This window comes from Apis dorsata, unplaced genomic scaffold (genome assembly GCF_000469605.1).
Source record: "Apis dorsata unplaced genomic scaffold, Apis dorsata 1.3 scaffold_684, whole genome shotgun sequence".
NCBI lineage: Eukaryota > Metazoa > Arthropoda > Insecta > Hymenoptera > Apidae > Apis > Apis dorsata.
In genome coordinates, this window is record NW_006263865.1 from 56,644 (window position 1) to 64,787 (window position 8,144).

Sequence of the window (8,144 nt, forward strand, 5' to 3'; positions counted from 1 at the left end):
CTCGGATTAATTCCAACTTCCACGGATCGGATTAACATCTCGAGCTATTAAATTTCGTTACGAAAAAAAAAAGAAATCAATCATGAATTATGAAACATAGAAGAAAAATCAATCAAATAAAAAATGGTGCGGAATATCGAGTGAAAATATCGAGAGAAACGAGAGAATTTATAAAATATTTTCTTCCATTTGTTCTAGCGCGAATAAAATATTATAATCTGTTTTGCGCAAAATCACTCAAACATAAAACGCGCATAAAATTTCATCCTTTCGAACAAAATTTTAATCATTACCCTGAATCCAAAGATCCATCTTCGAGTGCAACTCTTCGACTTTCTTTCAAATCATCAATTTGTCGAGAAAAAAAATCTCAAATTTTGTAAATTAATCTAGACGAACAATTGCACCGCCATTCGAAAATTAACAACAATGTTTCTTTCGTTTGCCATTTTAAATCATTTTTTTTTTTTCTCTCTCCCCATCTCTCAATTTTCTCGTCCTTCCCTTCTCCCTTCCTGAAACGTAACTGTATCGCGTGATACGCACTTCCTGTGGGTGAATTCCTTAACGAACTAGTTTCGAACGAGCTAGCATTTCAGCTGCATCGCGCCGCGTTTTCTCGCTCGAAACGCGTGGAATTCCGCGCACCAGTTGGCATTTTGACCGAACCAGGAGCTTGATCAGGGATACCGTTAGCAAATTACCCGCCCGTTAAATTTATATCGAATCAATCGAGCCGATAAAACGGGCGAGATATCTCGTCGTCGTTTTCGATGATTCTCGGAAGGGATTATTTCGAAATTATAACACTTGACTGACCAACAAAGATATTCGATTCCAGAATTTTATCGAGAGAACGATCAAATCCGAATAACGAAGGATTTCTTTCGTTTCTCGAGCCTTTTCGAGCTCGAAGAAAGAAAAGTTTCCCCGAACATGTTTTTTTAACTCTTTCGAACGAAATATCGAATACCGTGATCTCAATGTGAATTTAAATATTTTCCATTTTCTATTATTCTCGAAAGAGTCTCGAATCAGAATCGCATTAATTCGAGCAAGAGATATTGCAGATAGCAAAAATACACGGCCAAGAAGAAGAATCTGCAACGTTTTATCGCGCTTAAAACTCTTGAGATCTATTTTTAATAGAGTTCTCACCGATATATATTCGAAAGCAAATAAATATGAATGTCGGGACTTCGATTTCGAGAGGGAACGAGTAGACGAGCTATTTGAATATAATCAGTTTCTGGATACACGCGAATATTCTGCTAATAATTATAAAATATGCAAAACTATTACAAGATTGGGAGAAAATAATTCGAAATTCTAAATTCTTCATTATCTCGAGAAACTGATTATATTAAGAAATCATGGGATTAGAAAGAATAATTCTTTATTGACGCTGAAAATCTTGAATAAACCTTACGCGTTTGTTATAATTTAATTATCATTGCACTAAACTAAAACAGGGAACAACTAATTATTGCAATATACCCTCTTAATAACGAGAACAAGTCACAAGTTGAAAAAAAAAGTTCTGCTTAAAAAAATAACACACAATTAAAATATAATTACAAAGTGAAAAGAGTTATTTAATTTATTCAGACTTCCTCGATTCTCCCCCTAATAAAATAAATAAAAATCCGTTACCGTGAAAGATCATTAGCGCCTATCACCTGTTCCACCATTCCAGACCCAGTCGGTCAGTCTCTAATGAAAATTAATCGAGAGAGCAAGACGCGGGCAGGTGTTATGATAATTCGTTTAAATTAGCCCGGGTAAATATCCGTATGCAAAGTTATGCAGCCGAGTTAAATGGGATCACCTTGGTACGCGAGCATCGACGTACACCGGCATGAGTCGTGGCCATTATTTACGCCGATGCAATTATGTTACACGTATCCCGCGCTCGAGTTTGCCTGTATTATTCTAATTTAGCCGCGCAACAACGCACACCGGTGTTTATCTGGATTACAGTTCGGTACTCGATAATAATAGACATCGTTTGCCGTTTGTGCAGCGCTTACGAAATCGTGGCGAATCCAATGTTCTTTCTAACGAGGTGTGTTTTAATAATCCGCGAAACGAGAGAAGACGTAGCGCAATGAAAATCGCGTAAATACGCTTTGCACAGGCGAAAATACCGATTTTACCGATGAAGCGGTTCATTCTTTCTAAAAAAGACGTTATAAATACGTGTAATTTGATATTCCGATGAGAATATACTCGTAGATCTCTAGAAATTTATTCGATGTCTTTTTGAAATAACGTTAGATTTATTTGAAAAAAATTTATTTGATAAATCGAAATGATTTAAAGGCATAGAATTAAATCCTAGATCCAAGATTTGAAATTAGATTTGAATGTTTTCTATATTTGGGTTGCTGGATGACAGTGAGTAAATTATTGCTTTCCTAGATAACGATAAATTGGTTCTATTCTGGAAACAAAGGAGAATCGGCCTACATAACGTTTTCAATTTATGTATAGATATACCGTGTCTACTTTATTATATAGTGAAAATTTATAGACTATGTGCGCTACATCTTCAATTTATGAACTTTGATCAAAGCTTGAGAAGATTAATTACAACGAACAATAAATCCCGACGAATACCGATTATTTTAACTGAAAACTTTATTAATTCCTTTCGCCAATTAGTCTAACATTCGCGTGTGTGATTATTCGTTTAATTATTTTTGCTTACAAGAAATTTCTCTTTTAAAATTAATCTACTAATTAACCTATATTCGAAACATAGAAACTCAAATATTGCGTTATTCTAAATAAATAGAATAAGAGAAGAATTCTCTAATTTTAAAACAAAGAGCGAAACTACTCTAACTTATTATACAATTCATTTTCAACTAGGATTATATTCGAGTCATCTACGTAGTGATGTTAAACGAACTGAATTAATAGCAACGAAAAAACGGGCAGCAAATAGAATCATAGAAACTGGCTGTACAAGTCTCGTTATATTCCTGGTGAAACGAATAAAAGGATATCTTCGTTATAGGGAAAAAATATCGGGGGAGGATAAAATCCCTTTATCATTTCGATTCCATTCAAATTTTTCATTCAGATATAATATCTATCGTATGTAGAAGTCATTGCTCGAATAAACGATCGTCTTTTTCAAAGCTTTTCGCACACTTTTATAAGGCTAACCTATACACGATATGCATTTACACGATCCAAACCGATCTTCCGACAAATATGAAACCAAAAAACAGGTATATTTATTCTTGCCTACGACCGATTTTCTCGAGCAAACGAGTCACAAAGACAGCCTCTGGTTACTCTTAAGACGTTCCACGAACACAGGAAAATTCTCGGGGAAGAGAAAAGGCATACGACAAATAACGAAACATTGGAATTACTCTTTGATCTTGACTCGTGTTTCGATTATTTTTCTGCCTTTTCGGTAAACCGAATGGAGGTAAAATTGAACGAGCGATTTTACTTCTTACAACGTTGCTCCTCGTTACCGACCGCATTATTCTATTGTTCCATTGTTCTATTGTGGCTAGTTATAGTACAGTTATAAATAACAACCTAACAAATTTCTTCGTGCGGGAAATATCGACGGTATCGTGAATTTATCGCGGTTTTGTGGTACACGTATGTGTATACCGAGTTTGGTAATGTTATTAGTATTTGTATTACCGTTAATATGATATTTATGTAGTTTGGATGAAATAATATAATAAATAAGGTGTAAGAATTAATGTATTGATAACTATATAAAATAACGCCAATAATATAAGAATATAACGCCAATAATTAAGAATAACGGTCTTATAACTAACGTTTTCGGAAGAATTTTAAAACGCAATTATCATACAATAACCTTGTTGCATTTCATAATTACCGCGTCATCCTAACCTTACATAGAAGTTCAAGGTACCAAACGAATATTTTACAACTATCGAATTAATCTTTTTTTATAGTTTTCGCGAGAAAATTATTTACAATTTTAATACTGCGAATAAATTTAAAATGTGAACAAAGGAAAAAGAAAGAAAATATGGAGGACTACTCACCTTTTTGATGGCTTCCAGCGCCGCTTCAAAACTCCCAGCATGAGTAAACCGATGTAAACGAGGCCCAGGTGCCAACGGGCTTCCGACTCCCAGGAGCGTATCAAGCACCACCACCAAAACCAATCACCACACAACCACCGGTCAACCTCAACGATCTTTCCGAAAGATCAATTTAGTCACTCGAGTCACACCATGATCGTCCACTATGTATTTTCTTATTTCGATATCGGTATATCGCGACCGACTCGTCACTCGATCAATCGATATTCCCGGATTCTGGAACAATCAATCGAACCGTCTAATTGGTTAATTGGTTCGCGCGGGAAGCGTTGCTATTCGTGGAAAAATCGATAGTCGAACGGAAACACCAATCGTAGCGCCACCACCAAAATTTTTAACTAACTATCTAACCAATAATTTCAATTCATTAAAATGACAAAATATATTATAAATTATCATTTATTCGAATAAAAGAACTCAAATAATATTTTTCAGTTTCTTTATCGATATATACATGAAACTTTTTCTTCCAGTACATAATGATAAGGAAACTTTTCAACTACTAAAGAACCTTTATAGTTTCTGAGTATTAATGCATAATATGTATAGGTTTCGCACGTCAATACGGGTGAACGGCCTATGATCGTACTCTTACATATTGAACTGAGTAAACGGATTAATAACGTATTAATTTTTAATGAAAACAAAATATAAGAAAAATAAAATAAATCATCGATGACATTCATTGTCTACTTTCTGTCTACTTCGATAAAAGCGATTATCGATTCATCATATTCGAGTATTATATACTTTTATTTATTTGTAAAAAAAAATTGTTAATAAACCGGAAAATATAAATTCAAGTTATTTTGCCAATAAAGCAGTTATTTATATATTTATCATGTGTAATCTTTAGCGATTAACGCTGATCAATATATAAATATTTTTATATATAAAATTGATTGATTATTATTATCGAATAATTTCTATCGTTTCGCAAAGAAATCTTATTAACGATGCTGTCAAATAACGAAAATTCCTATGATGGTAGACATCTCCACAAACATCCAATATAACTTGTACTTACACGAGATAAATGTATGCCACTGATTAATTAGCTGCCAATGATGTCAGCGTTACCTAGGTACCCTGATTAATCGTTCGTCCTAAATAATAAATTGCAAATCGTGATAATGAAGACAGCAATTAGCTCCAATTTTTCGAAAAAACCTGTACCCGCTCGTGGAATCTTGTCTTCGACACTTATTCCATAATTACGTAATCAATCGAAAACTTTATCAATATCATGACAGTTTTGAGTATAATTTATGTAATGTTATAGAAACGACGTAAAACCCATACACATATAACACTATCCCAGTACAAAGCGTAGTAAAATTTGACCGTTCCACTCATTTGCGTATTAATTTCGGCACACTATTAATAAACAAACACAATGACTCATTTGAAATTGTACATAGCTATATTACGAAAGTAAACACGACTTCATTTATCCTCAAAACTATCAACACAACGCAAAAATGTAACAGCTTGAACAAGCCACAAAAAAAACTAGTCCGAATGGCGTAGCTTGAAATATAAATCGATTATTGCTTTCTACGAATCGCAATCGATGTGATTATCGAAATTTATCGATATAATAATTAGATACAGAACGATATTCATGTTCATCTCAATAAATATGAAAAAGCATCGGTTAATGTAAAACGAATCATTCGCATGGAAACGTTGCTAGCAAAACAAACTTTTTCTTTTATTCCTACGCGTCACAATGAATCATCCTTTAAAGAAATCGCAATCTAATATCGATTATATATAACTACGCAATACGGTACAATCGATATCTACACCATGAAATTTCATTCTAATCGAATAATCGTTTTCGACTAAAAACCACACTGACCACACTCAGAAACTTGCGAGAATGGTACGTGACGCTACGAATTGATGCAGACTACTAACGTTTCCAAAATCTGACCCGGTAACCGCGTTCTGGATGCAGGAAGACGCAAAAACACTGTGAGAGGTCGACGACGTATCGACGTAAGCCGCGAATATATAACGAACGTCGATCAGGCGGAAGTTGCACGCAAAACACAGACACGAACCGGCTGCACGCCGAACTCGAACTGAACTAAAGACAGAGATGGCAGACACGCGGTGGTACTCCTTCCCGGCAGCTCGCCGGGCACCTCGCTTCCCCCACCAATTCCCCACACGTCCCCTTCCTCGCAGTCACGGCTCAAGGTACAGCCGATACGAAGCGCCACGGGTTACAACGCTAATAATCAATCGAATTAATTTTAATCTACGATGGTCCTTTTTTTCCCGTAATGAATCTTGAAATAATGTTACAATAAAAGGTATTTTAATTCCATTAAGACTATTTTTTATTGTATATAATGATTTATCGAGAAACTTTCTTTTTCTCAAAATTGAAAATTGTATTTGGTATTTTATTTTGAGGTTATACATATATAAAATAATGAATATATTAAAGACAATATTAACAATATTAGAAAATTTAAGTAAAATAAAATGTAATAATATGTAAATTGATTATTTTAGAACAAAATGATTCGATAATCAAAAGATTTATGAACGTTTAAAATATAAAAGTTTAATCGACAATATGAGAGTTCATTATAAATGAAGTTTAGCCGAATATTTGACGTGATAAATTTTTCATAGCTTGACTATGTAAAAATTTCCTTTAGAGAAAATTTTCAAACAATCTGTAAATTTAGAATTCAATTTAAATTATGTAAAATGAAATAGATATTTCAATTCATAATATAATCTTATTTAAGCATGTATCGTAAAGATGAAGATTTTTACATAAAAAAATGCAATAATAAGATATCTTACAGTATCATAACGTTAAAATTTTTTGATTCTAGATATAATTGACATAAAGCTTGTTCGATACGTGCATATATTTAGTGATTTAAAGGCAAATAGAAAAAAACGGTAAAACACGTGTTCATCATAAATTTACATCTAGTACTTTCTTGCAAAGTTATAGGATTGCATCCTGTAAGACGGACACAAAAAGCTCGGAACAAAGGAGAGGATGAATTCAACTAGCATTATGTAATCCTCATATTCATTAATTTTATTAATGAGATACTGTTAATTCGTAACATAATTCAAAAATTCATCTTTGAAAAATAATTTTCTATCAATTTTTTATTTTATTTCAAATAGGAAAGAATAAATTTTATTAAAAATTGAAAGTCGCTATCAAAGTATTAAAATAAAAAGATAAGTAAAAAATATATTTATGCACATTACTTTATATTATTAATAGTAACTAAACGAATCTTCTAATATAAACTCGAACAGAAATATTATGAGATAACCCTTAACATTTAATCATCCCCTGACAATCTTTTATTTCCCTTGCACTACTCACAGCTAAAGGTTATCCTGATTCCTTTCTATTTCTAGACCAATGTACCATGAAGCTACAGAGATGGTTTAATCATAATTACTAACAAAAAAAACTATGAGGTAAGCTTAAACTAAAGTAATTATTAGTTAAAAAATTATATAAATTATCGACAATATACGATATATAGATAAAAGAATATGCTATTATTTTATAAGAATTTTATAAGATTATAAGATAAAATCCATTCCAGGTATTTCCATTTAATCCAAGCTTATTTGAACGAAAATCTTTACGTCATAATTAAACGTTATCTATCGAAGTACATGATACAATAACCAAAAGGCAAAAGAGCTATTTCATTCTTTCAAGTTCTCCAGCTTTGTATGTATACGTTTCAATGCAAATAACAGAGAACACCACTTATTTCTTCTCATTCTTTTCCTTCTTTAACGAATCTAGATACAAAGTCTTAAGCATTCTCGAAGTACAACACAATATTAAAGATTAATTAAATCTTCGTACATTTTAAAAAACAGTAATAATAAGCTTCAAATAACAGACAAATAAAACCATCTCCCAAGACAAAGAAAAAATCAAGAAAACAATGTAAAGCAATTTCTCATATTATCATGGAAATGTTCCAAGATATGAATTGCAGTTTACAATCGAAAAAAAAAAAA

At 32.6% G+C, this 8,144-nt stretch overlaps 2 long non-coding RNA genes across 10 annotated transcripts in view; one reads left to right on the forward strand and one right to left on the reverse strand.

Moving 5' to 3' along the window:
* Nucleotides 1–3,821: 3,821 nt before the first annotated feature.
* On the reverse strand, nucleotides 3,822–6,215 carry LOC116186439. The gene is made up of 2 exons (XR_004151434.1): nucleotides 6,033–6,215; nucleotides 3,822–4,325 (listed from the first exon to the last, which is right to left on the reverse strand). It is a non-coding gene; the product is annotated as an uncharacterized LOC116186439 (long non-coding RNA).
* Nucleotides 6,216–6,292: 77 nt separating this feature from the next.
* LOC102675704 overlaps nucleotides 6,293–8,144 on the forward strand; it is a 5,941-nt gene continuing 4,089 nt past the window's right edge. For 5 of the 9 annotated variants that reach the window (XR_004151433.1, XR_004151431.1, XR_004151427.1 and 2 more), the window contains exons 1-4: nucleotides 6,293–6,433; nucleotides 6,971–7,163; nucleotides 7,278–7,583; nucleotides 7,715–7,849. This is a non-coding gene — a long non-coding RNA (uncharacterized LOC102675704). The remainder of the gene's footprint in view (nucleotides 6,434–6,970; nucleotides 7,164–7,277; nucleotides 7,584–7,714; nucleotides 7,850–8,144) is intronic. The other 4 variants (XR_004151428.1, XR_422655.2, XR_004151429.1 and 1 more) reach the window with 4 other exon arrangements.